The 14,770-nt window shown below is 40.0% G+C and overlaps 1 protein-coding gene across 4 annotated transcripts in view; it reads left to right on the top strand.

The window, feature by feature from the left end:
• Window positions 1-14,770, top strand: part of GULP1 (GULP PTB domain containing engulfment adaptor 1) — a 228,236-nt gene that overhangs the window by 122,428 nt on the left and 91,038 nt on the right. The window lies entirely within an intron of this gene.

The raw sequence follows: 14,770 nt of genomic DNA, 5'->3' as shown, positions 1-14,770 counted from the left end.
GCTTTGATACTGTAATGACTGTTCTCATATCATTATTCTTTGCTGTCACTTCAGTGCATTGGGAGTTAAATAGTTGTTAATCCATTGTTGAATGGAAAACAATAACCTCTTCCATACTGAAGTACCATGGCTTAAATTCAACTAGAATAGATCCAGGATTGATGTCACCTCCCCCATGACCTCCTCCCATATAGGGTTGCCATAATTGTCCACTAAAACCCAGGACAAAATGTAGGACAAAATCTAGACCAAACTGTAGGACAACTGCAGGACAAAACTCAGCCCAAAATGTAGGACATTTAAGGTCCTCCTTTTTTTTTCTTTTTTCTTAAACATCCTACATTTTGGGCTGAGTTTTGTCCTGCAGTTGTCCTACAGTTTGGTCTAGATTTTGTCCTACAATTTGTCCCGGGTTTTAGTGGACAATTATGGCAACCCTACTCCCATACCACACCACACCGAAACCTTAGTCATGTTTGTTGTTGTTGTTGTTGTTGTTGTTATTATTATTATCCTGTGCAGAATGGATCAGGGAAAAGCAGAATGAGAATGGGGAGGGAGAAAATTCAAGAGTGAAGGAAAAACGAGAGTTTTGTGAGGTTGAAGCTATTAGTATGACACTAAAAGAGTCATTTAGTAAAACCCATACTTTTTCACTGTCTACTTAGAACTAGGTAGAAAGGAGAAAATTTTCCACAGTTATCCAAGTAATCAGCACTCTGTAAACAATAATAAGTACACTGAAGGATTACAAAGGGAATTCAATGGTATTTACTTCTGAGTAGACATAAGCAAAAGCCATCATTATACTGTACCAAAATATGAACTGAATAACATTTCAGATGAATTCAGTGACACTGTAAGAAACAGATTTGAGCTACTGAGTATAATTGACTGGGAACTTGAAGAACTGAGGACAGAAGTCAAAGACATAGTTAAGGACAAATGCAAGAAAACACTAACATTGGCTAAAAAGAGGGATAAGAAACAGTGGATGATAGATGAAAGACTTCATGCAGTAAAGGAATAAGAAAAGCAAAAGCAAAGAGAGATAGGAATAAAACCAGAAGTATGAATGTGACTGTGAAAAATCCGACGCGCAGAAATGAGAAATACTACAATGGCCAATGCAGAGAAATAGAAGACAACAATAAAAAGGGAAGAACAAGAGACCTTTTTCAAAAAATCTCAGAAATAAAAGACCAAGTTCAAACCATGGGCAGGGATGCTCTGTGGAGAAAAAAAGAACATAATAACGGAACAAGAAGAAATAATGTGTTGGAGGCAATACACAGAAGATTTATACAAAAGAGTTGAGGGAACAGATGACATTTGGAATGAGGAGCCATATGAAGATGAACCCCAAATTCTAAGAAGTGAAGTGGAATCTGCAATAAAGGAAATGGGAAAAATAAATCACCAGGAACAGATGATATCCCAATTGAACTATTACAATGCTCACAGACAGATGCATCTTTAGTGTTAACTGAAATATGCCAACAAATGTGGAAAGCAAAGAGGTGGCCAGATTGGAAATGCTCAATATACATATCAATCCACTAGGAAGTATATACAAGGACTGCAGCAACTATAGGACAATAGCACTAATCTCACATGCAAGCAAAATAAAGGTCAAAATTCTGCCGCACAGACTCCAAACATACATGGAGAGAGAAATTCCAGAAGTACAAGCAGGATTCAGAAAAGGGCACTAGGGACCACATTGCAAACATGTGATGGCTAATAGAGTGCCCCAAAGAATTCACCAAAAGAATCAACATGTGTTTCATAGACTACAGCAAAGCATTTGATTGTATAGATCAGGATAAGCTGTGGAATGCACTTAAACACATGGGGGTGACACTACATCTGATGGTCCTGATGAGAAATCTGTACCAAGCACAAGAGGCCACCATCAGAACAGAATTTGGGGAAACAGAGTGGTTCCCAGTAGCCAAAGGGGTCAGGCAAGGCTGTATCCTATCATCCTACTTGTTTAACTTATATGCTAAAAGCATCATAAGAAAAACAGAATTAGAATAAAAGAAAGGCGGAGTTGAGATAAGAGGAAATAACATTAACAATCTAAGATATGTGGATGACACCATAATATTAGCAGAAGACATTCAGGAATTGGAACAGTTAGTAAAGAAGATCAAAGATGAAAAGCAGGTCTGATGCTGAATATAAAGAAAACAAAAATAACGACCACAGAAGAAATACACAAATTCAGTGCTAGGAAAGGTAGAGAGGAGAAGAAAAAGAGGACGAGGACGAGCCAGATTGATAGACTCGATCAGGGGAATTATGAGCAAGGGCTTGCAGCTTCTGGGCAAGGAGGTGGAGGATAGAGAGTACTGGAGATGTCTCATTCACAAGATTGCCATGAGTTGGAGCTGACTCAAGGGCAGCTAACAACAACAAAAACATGATAAGCGCATAGTTTTTGGCAAATAACTCATTTGGCTCTCAGGTTTATAGCATCATCATCACAAAAGAACTCAAAGTGTGTGACCCATTGAATCAGGGGGAAGGTAGACATCATAATACAGTGGTACCCCGGGTTACGAAAGTAATCCGTTCCGCGGAGCCCTTCGTAACCCGAAATCTTTCGCAAGCCGAAATTGCCATAGGCGCTAGTGCTGGAAGCTGCAATTCCGTGTGAAAAAGCGCCGAAAAGCACCAAAAAAATTTTTCATAACCCGAAAAAAAAAACGTAACCCGAAACAGTTTTTTCCAATGGATTTTTTTCGTAACCCGGAAATTTCGTAAGGCGGTGATTTCGTATCCCGGGGTACCACTGTAGTAGATAAGAGAAAGAAGAAGCCCAAAGGCTGTTCTTCAATTGCCCTCCAGTCCCAGCCCTTCACTTGCTTCCCAGCTGTTCTTTTTCTGGGTTCCCTGGCCTTATAGTAGAGCCACATGACACATTTCCTCCATTCCTTATAACCCCCCCCCCCTTAGGCTTCCCTGTTGTTTGGCTAAGAAAGAGACACCCATTCTAATAAATTATAATGTTTAATAATAATAATAATAATAATAATAATAATAATAATAATAATTTATTTATATCCCACCTCTTCCACTTTGAGGATCGAGGCAGGTAACAGCAGATTTAATACAGTATACAACAATAAAACAAGCTCCACAAGACCCCGGCCCAACCCTCCCTCCCAATTATAAAATTAAACAGTAAAACATGGTTAAAAAGTGCATAACAATACATCAAAAATTTTAAAAAACCCGCAAATAAGAAAAATAATAAAAGGAGGGGGATTCAAGTGGTTCTGGACATTATCAATTGGGGAAGGCCTGCCGGAAGAGAAAGGTTTTTTCTTTTTAGTTTTTAAAGTTTTTATTAATTAAAATTTCAAGAAAACAAACAAAAAACACTAAACATACCATATAAAACATTTGACATAATACATATCTTTTGAACACACTTACACACACATTATACATTTAAAATCACTTCCCATCCTTCAAACTGAAGAGATCTGATTTGAGATCTGTACTTTCCAATTTGGAAGAGAAAGGTTTTTGTCGCCTTTTTAAAAGCCTTGAGTGAGGATAATTGGCGAATCTCTTCCGGCAGGTCATTCCATGTTTTTGGAGCGATGACAGAAAAGGACCTCCGGGAGGTCACCGCCAGTCTGGTCTTACTAGATTGTAAGAGGTTTTTCCTGGAGGATCAGAGTGTGCGGGAAGGATTGTATGGGAGGAGGCGTTCCTTCAAGTAGACTGGATCCAGGCCATGTAGGGCTTTATAGGTGATAACCAACACCTTGTACTGTGCCCGGAAGTTAATAGGCAGCCAATGTAGTGATTTTAAAATAGGTGTAATATGGATTTTCCGGTGACCAGTCTGGCTGCCATGTTTTGTATCAATTGGAACTTCCAGACGTGGCACAAAGGTTGCCCCATGTAGAGCGCATTGCAGTAATCAAGATGAGGGGTTACTAGAGCATGTACAACCATTTCTAGGTCCCGCTGTTCCAGGTAGGGGCGCAACTGGCATATCAGCCGAAGCTGGCTGTCGCATCAATCTGTTGAAGCGACGAATCCAGGAGCACCCTGTGGACACAGTCTTTCAGGGGAAGTGTGACCACATCTAGAACTGGCTAACTTATCTCCATACCCAGACTGGGATTACCTATCACGAGGACCTCCATTTTATTTGGATTCAGCTTAGGTCTATTTTCCCTCATCCAGTCCATTATCGACTTCAGGCAGTCATTCAGGGGGGAGATGCCCTCCTTGGTCACTGAAACAGTCAGAGACATAGAGAAATAAATTTGGTTGTCATCAGCGTACTGATAACACCCTGCCCTATTTCTCCAGATGACCTCTCCCAGCGGCTTCATGTAAATGTTAAACAGCATGAGGGACAGAATGGCACCCTGAGGGATGCCACATGTCAGCTCTCTCATAGAGGAGCAGCTGTCCCCCAACATCACCATCTGGAATCTGCCCGAGAGATAGGAATGTAGCCACTACAAAGCAGAGCCAGCGATTCCCAACTCTCTCAGGCATTCCAGAAGGATTCCTAATGTGTGGAATTAGTTTCAGAGCTAATCGGGAAACAAAGGCTGCATCTACACTGAGGAATTAATGCAGTTTGACACTGCTTTAACTGATGTGGCTCTATGTTATGGGATTCTGGGATTTGTATTTAGGTGAGATGATTAGTCTTTTCTGTCAGAGAGCTGTGGTGCCACAGCAAACTACCAATCCCACGATTCTTTGGATGGAGCCATGACAGTTGACGTGGTGACAAAAAACATTAATTCCGCAGTGTGGCAGCCGCCCAAGTGATGAAGCCACATAACTTAAAACATCTAGTGTGATTATAACTTAGTGAGGGGCTTGACAGACTGCCCCTTTCCTAGCTGGATCAGGGCCATGGCACCGTCACACTGTGGCCCCAATCTGGCTATTCAAGGGTGCAAAAAGGAGCTGCAAAAAGCAGCTCTTTTTTACTCCCTCGAAAGGCTGCCATAGCTGCAGCAATGCAGCTATATGACTCTCCTTGGGCGCTGCATTATCTGGACGCAGTGCCAGAGGCACACCATGATGCCATATGCCATGTGGAGCAGTGCACAGCATCAGGACACCCTGGGGGTAGAGTCGGGCGTGTGTCATGAGGACGCTTCACCCCGAATCTGCCCCCATGCCAGCCTTTCAGGACAGCCTGTAAAGGGCCTGAGTTGATTAACTAGTTATTTCCACGTTCTGCACAAAACTAGACCTACAAGGTAGGCTTTTAATGATATTGTCACTTGAAGAGTTGTTTTTAAAAAGATCATATTGCAGCATGTGTCATTAACTTTTTGTTTTGCCTTTGTTTTGGGGGACAAAAATGATCAGGGGAAATGTCCAGTGAATCTATTGCATTTGGATTGGTTAATTTTTTTTTTCAAATAAAGAAGGCTGACAGCTACTCAGGCCAAATGTTCCACTTCATGTGCATGTGTATTTTGAATTAATTAGTGTTTGCTTTTTCAAAAGCAAGTTTGGAAGTATTTGCTAACTGCATCTGCTTCTACTATGTGCTTTATGGTAATGCAGAAGAACAATTGTGTCTGGTACATGTAGACAGCCTGAAACATAACCTGCAAATGTTATTTTAGGATAATAAATTGTAAAATTTTAATGTATACTATAGTGTAGTGCGTAACTGGTTTATGTAACTAATAAGTACATTTCACAGCACAGCTACAAGACTTCTAATTCTTCAAGGTAGTATATATGGTAAATAGTGAATTCAAGCAATATCTTCATATAACATCATCCTCTATTTTCTCATCTCTTGAAAGGTGAAGCTTTTTGTTTCTTTAATAGTATCACTTTGTATTTGCTGTTACTAACATTATTGTTGTTTGAGCATGACAAGTAAATATTATTTTGCAATCTCCAAATTCTCCTTCTGCATCCAGAGAAGGCCTGAAAGCACTAAATTTTCAGTGAAGCACAGATTTTTTTGATTTTTTTTTTAGTCTAAGAAAGCCTAATTTTGTTGACTTGAATATAAAGCTTTGAAGACTCTTTCAATCCATGTCTGTTCTAGCTCATTTTAAAAATAGTGGCAATAACTGAGTAACCAACTTTCTCTGTTTGCTCTGCTAATGTGGCTTTCATGTTTTCTACATTAGACAAAGTTGAGTTGGGGACAAAAGTGAAAAAGTGAAAGTGAAAAGTGAAAAAAGATTGAGTTGATATGCAAAAGGAAAATAATGATGGCTCTTTGTTGTAGACCAAGTATTAAGGTTATTGCAAAGTATTTGAGACAAGAGGCAAAAAGCAATTTAAAGAAATAGATGACTTCAGCTCAACTCTAGCAGTGAGAGAGAGAGCGAGAGAGAGAGCTCTAAAGGTGAAATGGGGAGAAGGATGTTAGTCTGACTTTGGAAGTGCTTTCAGGAACAAAAAATACCATATGCACATGATTATAGGAACCCTGATGATGGCCAGCTTTTTAAAAGAGCAGTGCTAAGTGCTATTTTTGTTGTTCATATTCCCCCCCACACACACACACATTCTTTTGTTCATAATTTAATGCAGTTCTGTTGAAATAGTTTGTTCGTGAGAGAGCCAAAATCAAGAACTCCTGTCAAGTCTCAAGTCTAATTCTCTATTAGACTGCCATAAGTTCTTTTTGGTTGGAAGCTGGTATTTTAAATGTACCGTATTAATGTGTGCATTTATTGAACCCAATGGTCTGTAGTTTCAAATGACTATGTTTAGAAGTGAACTGTAGGTTAAAGTAATTTTACCGTACAGGTATGTACTCTTAACTCCATACAGCTGCTCTAGTTCTTCAATAAACAAATATCCTGTGTACTTAGTGGTAGGATTAGCTGACTGGAAAACACAGGGTGTGAATTTTTAGTAAGTAGGTCTAAAAATTGCTGTTTTTCTTTCAAAGGAAAAAAAATCTATAGCCACATTTTTTAGGAGCACAGGTACCCAAGACAGTGACATTTTAATTAAGAAAAATTACTCATTTGGGTTTGATCTTTGGTTTTCATTGAACAAAGTAATACATCTTTTAGAAGTACGCTTATCGCTGCTGTACACAATTTCTCAGACTACAGTTGGATTGGGTTAGAGTTTCTCTCGGCTGAAGAAGTGGTTTGGTTTAATTTGATACCACTCAACTAAATTTAAACTTAAAAGCCATGACTGGAGATAGAACAGAATAGTTTTGTTTCCTGTTTCTCGATTGTTCATCCTGTAGGCCTTCCCACTCCTTTGCCTGCTTGCTGGCACTGGTGCGGTTGCCTCTCTAACAGCTGGATGGTGGTCTGCTCTCCTCTCCTAAGAGTTGGACTACAGTTGTCCCTCCATATTCGTTAGGGTTAGGGGAACAAGACCCCCGTGAATATGGAAAAACAGCAAATAACAAAAACACTGTTTTTCCCTGAGATGACACTTTTCTAGGAATCTCTAGGTCCTCCAGTGCAACTCTGTGGTCAATGTCCAACATACACCGACCATAGAATGGCACTGGAGTAGCTACAAATGGTCTTTCAGTGCACTTTTAGTTAAAGTTGACCACAGAGTTGCACTGGAGGACCTAGACAGTCCTAGAGAGACCATATTATGAAATCCGTGAATAATAAATCCACAAATATCAAAGCGGCAAATATGGAGGGATGACTGTACTCTCATGCTGAGTGCTAAGTAGAAGTAGGCCTGAGTGATGCAGTGTTTCTCAGGGCTCATTCCCACTACAAAGTATAGTGGGCTCTTTCCTTACACAGGGGATCTGTTCCGGAACCTGTGTAAGGGAAAATCCACCTATGCTTGAGCCCCATAGGAAATAATGGGGCTTGTGCATGTGGTAGAGTGGCGCGCTTGTGCCACAGGCACACGCACCATTGTTTCCCTCCCCAAGCGACTTCTGCATAAGCTGGAAGCCGTGTAAAATGCATTTGTGCAAGCCGTGGGTGCACTGTACAGTGAATTGCCAATCAAATTATATGACCGTTATTCCCATTTGAAACCGGTTCTGTTCCTGGTGCAATTGATTGCAATCGCAATGAAGCGGGCAAAAGCAAAAACCTACTTTTTTCAGAGAGTAGTTTCTATGCAGTCCTTTTCAGAAGAATCGATTCTGAAGCGAGTTCAATAAGTGGGAACGACACATCAGAATCGATTCATTCTGGAGGGGAGAGACTATGGCAAAGGGGTGTTTACCATCCCTCCTCCATTTTTGACAGATCCACCATTTCCCTCCCTCTCAGTGCTGCCTTTTGTATTTGTGTTTTTTAAAAAAATAAAATTGATTAAATATGTGATTGGTTGATTTTGCAAAGGCCAGCAGGTGTAAAATCAACCAATCAAATATTTGATCAATTTTATTTTTTTTTTAAAAAAAACAAAACCATTGTCCTCCTCTTCATCTTCCATTCCTGGCTCTGTTGCCAGCCTTGCCTCCATCCCCAAGCCTGCTCCTTCCCTAGCCTCACCTGCTTCTCTAGCCTTGCCTCCTTCTCCTTCCCCAGCCTTGATGTCCATTCCCCGGACTGCTCCTTCCTCCGCCTCGCCTTTGTTGCTTTTGTTCCCCTTGGCTCTGACCCTTCCTCATCACACTCTCTCAGCCCCCCCCCCCCCCCCCCCCAAAAAAAATTTCCAAGCCGGGCTGCCACTTCTGTGACATCACATATGATTGATTGGGGATTTTGAAGTGGCACTACCAGTGGGGACGGCAATCGTGGCAAAAAAAAAAAGCAATTAAACTGGGATAAGGAAAAGATCCCCATTCATAGTGGGAACAAGGGACCTTTTGAAATTGATTCCCAAAGCCAAACAAGGGAAAATCAGGAATCAATTTAAACTGCAAATGGGAATGAGCCCACAGAGAATTGGAGAAACTAGTTCTCATACCTCATATATCTGGCATGTAACATGTTACATCCCAGGCCAGGGAAATTCTATCTTTCTGTCTGCTGTTGCCCACGTTAGCAGGTGGGTAGGACAGAATGGATTGGTGGGTGGAGATCCTTTAAAAGTCTTGATTAAAATCTAAACTGGAGAAGAATTTACAAATTGTAATGGCTGACTCATGTTTGAATTTACAGTTCTCAGCACAGTCACTGAATGCTTGAGAAATTTCCAAATTGGACAGGCTTTCCTAAATTTAATTCATTTACAGTTATGTGCTCAATGTATTTTTTTAAAATGCTCTGCAGACATTTTAACACAGCTTTGTAGGTTCAGATTTTATAGATTATCTTGCTCTCATTTCTGCAGAGATGTAATAAATAAGACCTCAATTGACAAATTGACTACTACTGTCTAACCATCTTTGTGCTCATTTGATTTATTAGCATTGTACTTGCTGGAAGGAGCTTGTCCTGGAGTATAATCATTCAATAATTTGTAGAGGGGAAAAATCATGTTTCCAAATTATGCTTTTGAAGAACTTTATTTGCAAAAAGTAATCACATATTGAGCAGTACAGAAGTGGCATTTGGCTCCCAGCCTGTTACTGGGCAAATCGAAAAAGAAAGGAGGGGTAAAACCAAGTAGGCCAGGAGCTTTTGTCTCTAGAGGGTCCCTAAATCATTTCCACTTAACATAATTTCTTATTTCTCAGTCATTAGACTTCCTGTGTCTTCCAGAGTGATACAAATTCTTAGGTGCTTTGTTAATAGAATCTGTAAAACTATTCTTGGAACTAAGAACAGGAAATGTAAGATCATCCTGCAAAGTTATTACAAATTATTATGGTTCAGGCTAAATATTTTAGAGTTTTGTGCCAAGCTACACAACATCCAAAACCAAAATAGCATGTCTAGCTGCCAGGACCATGGTGGTGGATGAGGAGACAGGCAATGTGGCTTTGTCTACTACACAGCTCAAGCAGAACCTAGGATATGTTTGCTTTCCACAGAAGATAGGAAGTCAAGCACTATAACCAAATCGTAGAACTGAACACATTTAAAGACATATTTTTAATAATAATGGTAATTAATTGGTAAGGGTATACCTTTCCCCCCAATCTGGTACCCATAGTGGCAAGCGGCAAATAATAATAACAAAATCTAACAGTTATGTAAAGCACATCAGATGGTATCAGTTGAAATGATACTTGATAGAAGTGTGTAGAGTCAATAACACACTTTGATTTCTATTCTTACTAGTTTAATAAGTGCCAAATTAAATGTAATGCATGTGCCCCATGGTTAGAATTTCAGCCTTAATTTCTCTGTGTGTAAACTGTTTGATTTATTTATTATTATCTAATTGATGTGAGAGAACAACTCTTTTCACTTTTGACTTTTTTGCAATATATATATTTCTTCCCAAACCCCCCCTTCACTTCTTCCGCTTTTCCCCCCCCCCCCTCCCCGCACATGTTTGAGATAGGGGTGATTTGTATCAGGAAAGGGAAGAAGTAGAAATGGTCAGATTTCTCATGCTTCTTCCTCCAATCATCAAAGCAGCCATTAGGGGAAAACACAAACAATGGGTTACATAGATGGAAAGGAGAACTAACGTAGGTGGTATGGAGAACATTACATACATGCTGCCAGATTTGACTAGATATGAAGCAAACTGCCTTCTGGAAATCCAGTTACCTGACTGCACTGACCCCTCCCCTTTTTTAAACAACAACAAGAACAACAACAACAATAGTGTTTTGTTAGGCAGTGAGCATGTTCTCTTGTTTTTGTCCTTCCACATAGCATCTTACAATCATAGAGATGGAAGGGGCCTCATTGACCATTAGATTCAACCTCCTGCTCTATATAGGATCTCCAGCTAAAACATGATTCCAGAAACCAACCCTCTCCTTTCCATACCATCTACAGAGCCCATCATTCAGTTTCTAGTATTTTCTTTTCATTGCGTAATCCTCTCTCCCTTATTAGAAGAATTCTCTGCCAACGAGTGCTGGTCTCTCACAAAAGTACAAATCCCAGGATTCAGTAGGATGGAGCCATAGCAGTTAAAGTGGTATCAAAGTGTATTATTTCTACAGTGTAGATGCACCCTAGAAGATCCTCTTGAGATTCACACATACACAGATACTAATTTCAGCAATAATATATATCTAGTAAAGGCAGCCCTTTGTCTCATAGAAAGTGGTAGTGGATTGCTGGAATATACAACGACAAAAACACAAAGAACAGTTTCGTACAGCTGCTACTATCGTAATGAACCAAGTGCTGCTACAGAGTGATTGTGGAGAGTGGGCGCTTGATTGGAGGAACAAACCTGTTTAAATTAGCAGAATCACAAATAAGCTAGAATAGAAAAGGCAGTAATTTGAATCTGGAATTTAAACTGTGGGATCTTGGAGTAGAATGGGCATTGATGGACAGTTTGCTGGTCAGATACACAAACAGATATCTTGCCTCAACAGTAGAGGATGTTTATAGTGATAGACAGTAAGATTTTTTTAAAGCCACAGGTTTCAACACTGCTCTGCTCTGCACAGGGTTCCTAGGGATTAAACAAGATTTTGCCCTTTACTGATACTCATCACAAAGAGTATAAAGAGCAATGGTAAAATTGGGAGGCTTGAGCTGGGAGAAGGCTGAGGTTTTCACTGCGGAGTTGAAAGTGAAACAGCTTGAAATCCTTTATTGGGAAAAACAGATCAAATGGGATTGTAAATAATATTTTGGAATTTATTTTAATAGTTAGGAGAAATATTTGCCAATTTATATTTATTTATTTATTTCATATCCCTCCATTTCCCAATATCGGTACCCAGAACAACTTACACCATTATTAAAAACATGATACTACTAAAAGCACAGTTACAATCTTGAAACACAATTAAAATAATTGTCCTATTTTTTTTAAAAAAAGAAAACAGAACAAAAACAGTTTGGAAGCACATGAAGGGGGGGGGGGGGGGGGCAAATTAAAAATGCTTAGCAGCCTGCCGGTTGCTAGAACCCTGCATGAATAAAACACATTTGCCTGCCAGCAAAGGAGAGCAGGGGGGTTGCTAATCTAACTCTGTTGGAAGGGAGCCTGGGAGCAGACACTGAGAAGGCACTACTGTCTCTTCTCACCAGATGTGCCCCCAAAAGATTAAAACTTGAAGGGGCACACATTGGAGGGCTCTTTTTTCCTGGCCCCCCATGGAATCAGTAGTTTGACTTAGGTTTCTTTTAAGTGTGGTCCCCCAGCAGCTTCATGTAAATATTAATAGGAAACATGATTCTCCACACTGTAATGGCCTTGGGGCTAAGCAGGAACCCCCCAATGCTACTCTCTGAGACCAGCGCCCCAGATAGGAATGGAACCACTGTAATAGAGTGCCTCTTAATCCACATTGTTCTGGTAGGATACCATGATTAATGGTATCAAAAGCTGCTGAGAGCTCAAGGTAAATCAAGAGGGTAACACTCCCCTGTCTTTTACTTGGAGTAGGTTATTAGTCAGAACAGCTAAGGCACTTTCAGGGCCTTGCTGTGACCTGAAAGCAGACAGAAATGAGTCCAGATAAGCTATTTTTCCAACAACACCTGAAATTGGTCAGCCACGACACACACAAGCATCTTGCCCCAAAAGGGATATTAGCAACAGGCTAATCTCGCAAGGAAGTAGTTCTCATAGGGAGATCTTGTTCAGAAGCAGGTGCAGCACCACATCCTTCAGGGTCGGAGATGCCTCCCTCTAATGAGGCATTTACCACCCATCCCAAACAATCCAGTTCTGCTAGGTATTGTCAGCCAAACTGGCCAGGAGTCAAACTTACATATGGCGGATTTAACTAATTCAAGTAACTTGTCCACATCATCAAGCATCAACAGTTGGAACTGATACCAAGAAAATTAAGTAGATGGAGCACTGGGCACTTCTCAATTCTGTGAGTTAAGAGGCATGTCAAGTTCTAAGTGAATACAAACAATGTTCTCATCAAAGTGCCTAGAGAATTTGTCTCTGTAGGCCAACAAGGGCTCAACTCCTTGTCTTTCTGAACCTGATTCCAATAAACTCTTCCCCATGTGGAATAACTCTTCTGGGTTAATGTCGGAGATACAATAACTGAATCATAGCAAGCTTTTTTTTCTCTCTGACCACACTGCTGCATAATAGCACAGTGAATAATCTTCACCAATTGCAAGTTGTATGTGCTCCATGACCAATGCCACCTGCACTCTAGCCATCTGCAGCCATACACTCAAAACCACAAGGTTGCGAGTTCAAGACCAGCAAAAGGGCCCAAGCTCGACTCAGGCTTGCATCCTTCCGAGGTCGCTAAAATGAGTACCCAGACTGTTGGGGGCAAATTAGCTTACTTGCTAATTAGCTTACTTGCTGTTCACCGCTATGATCTTTGGAATAGCGGTATATAAATAAAACAAATTAAATTAAATTGTCCAGCCTGTTTAACTGCCTGTAAATCTTCTGTAAACCAAGATGAATTACAGGTTCCACAACACTGGATCAAGTGCTTGTGAGTGGTTATATCAATTCCCTTTTTTTATCTCGCTATTCCATAGCAAGACCATGACCTTGACTGAATTGTTAACACTATTAGCTGGACATTCCCCCAGAGTATTCAGGAATCCTTTTGAGTCTATAAGTGTCTTGGGGCAAGCCATCATAATTGGTCACCCATCCCCGCAAAGAGGGTCCCCTACTACCATGCCACACCATGAGGAAGTAATCTCATCATGAGAGTGGGGTTGCTGAAACCTTTCTCCTCTAATATCAGATCATTCTCCATCCACTAAACAGCAAAAATAGATTAAGTGTGTCTCGCCACATGTATCAATCCAGTGATGTACAGAGAAAGCCTCATGTCATGATGTCCTGAGCAGGCTCTGTCAGGACAGCATGGATAATGAAGTTTCTCAGAACCACTGTCTTGGGATGTTCCAGCACCACCTCTGAGACCTCCTAGGAAGTTTCAAGACATCATGTATCAAAGAGTTTAATACTTTAATACTTCTTCTCATGATGTTTTGTTTATTTTTCCCCTCTTGTTCAGAAAAAAATCTAAATTGAGTTTCTTCAACAAAAAAAGGAAAGGAAGGGAAAAGAAAAGAAAAGAAAAAAAGCTAACATTTATGTATTGGAAACACTGGTCCAAAACAAATTGCAGAAATAATCCACTTTTAGACAGCTTTAACTGCCCTGGCTGAATGCTAGGGAATTCTGGGGACTGTAGTTTTGTGAGACATTTATTCTTCTATGTTAGAGAGCTTTGTTGCCACAATAAACTACGATTCCCAGGATTCCCTAGCACTGAGCCATGGCAGTTAAAGCAGTCTCAAACAGGATTAATTCTGCAGTATGTATTGGATTTCTGTTAATCAGAAGTAAATCAAGTTTTGTCCTTTAACATCTTCCAAACATTTCTCTCACAAGGTAAAAGCATATTTCAGACATTTTTTTTCTGATTTGTATGTTGCCTTTTCCCAGTGTTGATTTGTATATGCTTTTACCACATAAAGAGAATGAGCTTTGTTATATTTGGTCAAATATGGTTTGCATTATAGCAGAATGATATGCAAAATAAGCAGAGGGAAGAATGGTTCCAGCTGAATACATTTTTAAGTAGTATTTTGATGAATCTCTTCAAATAGTCTATTTAAATATTTACAAATGGCTGTTTGTTAAAGAGATGATTCTGTTGATGTTATTCCAATGGACATTTGTGTTCCTTGCTACTGTATTGCTGTGAATGCAAACTATGAGTTAATATATTCCCTAAAGTAACATGCAGCAATTTGGAATGAATTGCCCTGCCGGCAAGGCTTACAAAAGTCTTAGTGATCTAGTAAGTGTAATTATT

The sequence above is a fragment of the Sceloporus undulatus genome, chromosome 1 (genome assembly GCF_019175285.1).
Source record: "Sceloporus undulatus isolate JIND9_A2432 ecotype Alabama chromosome 1, SceUnd_v1.1, whole genome shotgun sequence".
NCBI lineage: Eukaryota > Metazoa > Chordata > Lepidosauria > Squamata > Phrynosomatidae > Sceloporus > Sceloporus undulatus.
Note: the sequence above shows the minus strand (reverse complement) of the source record. Positions and strands in the feature narration are given on the sequence as shown.